This window comes from Zea mays, chromosome 6, assembly GCF_902167145.1.
Source record: "Zea mays cultivar B73 chromosome 6, Zm-B73-REFERENCE-NAM-5.0, whole genome shotgun sequence".
In the NCBI taxonomy this organism is placed as follows: Eukaryota; Viridiplantae; Streptophyta; class Magnoliopsida; order Poales; family Poaceae; genus Zea; species Zea mays.
The window spans coordinates 17,515,571-17,517,787 of record NC_050101.1 but is presented as its reverse complement, the minus strand read 5'-3'; positions in this window follow the sequence as shown (position 1 = coordinate 17,517,787).

Sequence of the window (2,217 nt, the reverse complement as noted above, 5' to 3'; positions counted from 1 at the left end):
CCTTGCGTTTGGGCTGAAAACGAGGGTTTCGCCATGGCGCGCGGGCCGAAAACGGCGGCTGGGGCACGGCCTCGGAAATAAGCCAAGTCCAAGCGTGTGGAAAGACACCGAAGCTAATGTGTATGTCTTGGGTGAAGGGCACGGTGGAACGGAGGGAAAACGACACGGAGGCGCACGGCGACGGGCGGCATGGCTGTTCGGCCTTGCGTTTGGGCTGAAAACGAGGGTTTCGCCATGGCGCGCGGGCCAAAAACAGCGGCTGGGGCACGGCCTCGGAAATAAGCTAAGTCCAAGCATGTGGAAAGACACCGAAGCTAATGTGTATGTCTTGGGTGAAGGGCACGGTGGAACGGAGGGAAAACGACACGGAGGCCCGCGGCGACGGGCGGCAGGGCTGTTCGGCCATGCGTCTGGGCTAAAAACAGGTGGTTCGCCATGGCGCGCAGGCCGGAAATGGTGGCTGTGGCACGAACCCGAAAATAAACTAAGTCCAAGCATGTGGAAACACACCGAACCTAAAGTGGATGTCTTTGGTGAAGGGCACAGTGGAACGGAGGGAAAACGACACGGAGGCACGCGGCGACGGGCGGCAGGGCTGTTCGGCCTTGCGTATGGGCTGAAAACGAGGGGTTCGCCATGGCGCACGGGCCGAAAACGGAGGCTCGGGCACGACCTCCAAAATTAGCTAAGTCCAAGCTTGTGGAAAGACACCGAACCTAAAGTGCATGTCTTAAGTGAAGGGCAAGGTGGAACGGAGGGAAAACGGGAGGAGGCGCGCGGCGACGGGCGGCAGGGCTGTTCGGCCTTGCGTTTGGGCTGAAAACGAGGGGTTCGCCATGGCGCACGGGCCGAAAATTGAGGCTGGGGCACGACCCCGAAAATAAGCTAAGTCCAAGCATGTGGAAAGACACCGAACCTAAAGTGCATGTCTTGAGTGAAGGGCACGGTGGAACGGAGGGAAAACGGGAGGAGGCGTGCTGCCACGGGCGGCAGGGCTGTTTGGCCTTGCGTTTGGGCTGAAAACGAGGTGTTCGCCATGGTGCGCGGGCCGAAAACTGAGGCTCGGGCACGACCCCGAAAATAAGCTAAGTCCAAGCATGTGGAAAGACACCGAACCTAAAGTGCATGTCTTGAGTGAAGGGCAAGGTGGAACGGAGGGAAAACGGGAGGAGGCGCGCTGCCACGGGCGGCAGGGCTGTTCGGCCTTGCGTTTGGGCTGAAAACGAGGTGTTCGCCATGGCGCGCGGGCTGAAAACTGAGGTTCGGCCACGACCGCGAAAACGGGCTAAGTCCAAGCGTGTGGAAAGACACCGAACCTAAAGTGCATGTCTTGAGTGAAGGGCAAGGTGGAACGGAGGGAAAACGGGAGGAGGCGCGCTGCCACGGGCGGCAGGGCTGTTCGGCCTTGCGTTTGGGGGCTGAAAACGAGGTGTTCGCCATGGCGCGCGGGCTGAAAACTAAGGTTCGGCCACGGCCGCGAAAACGGGCTAAGTCCAAGCGTGTGGAAAGGCACCGAACCTAAAGTGCATGTCTTGAGTGAAGGGCAAGGTGGAACGGAGGGAAAACGGGAGGAGGCGCGCTGCCACGGGCGGCAGGGCTGTTCGGCCTTGCGTTTGGGCTGAAAAGGAGGTGTTCGCCATGGCGCGCGGGCTGAAAACTGAGGTTCGGCCACGGCCGCGAAAACGGGCTAAGTCCAAGCGTGTGGAAAGACACCGAACCTAAAGTGCATGTCTTGAGTGAAGGGCAAGGTGGAACGGAGGGAAAACGGGAGGAGGCGCGCTGCCACAGGCGGCAGGGCTGTTCGGCCTTGCGTTTGGGCTGAAAACGAGGGGTTCGCCCTGGCGCACGGGCCGAAAACTGAGGCTCAGGCACGACCCCGAAAATAAGCTAAGTCCAAGCATGTGGAAAGACACCGAACCTAAAGTGCATGTCTTGAGTGAAGGGCAAGGTGGAACGGAGGGAAAACGGGAGGAGGCGCGCTGCCAGGGGCGGCAGGGCTGTTCGGCCTTGCGTTTGGGCTGAAAACGAGGTGTTCGCCATGGCGCGCGGGCTGAAAACTGAGGTTCGGCCACGGCCGCAAAAACGGGCTAAGTCCAAGCGTGTGGAAAGACACCGAACCTAAAGTGCATGTCTTGAGTGAAGGGCAAGGTGGAACGGAGGGAAAACGGGAGGAGGCGCGCTGCCACGGGCGGCAGGGCTGTTCGGCCTTGCGTTTGG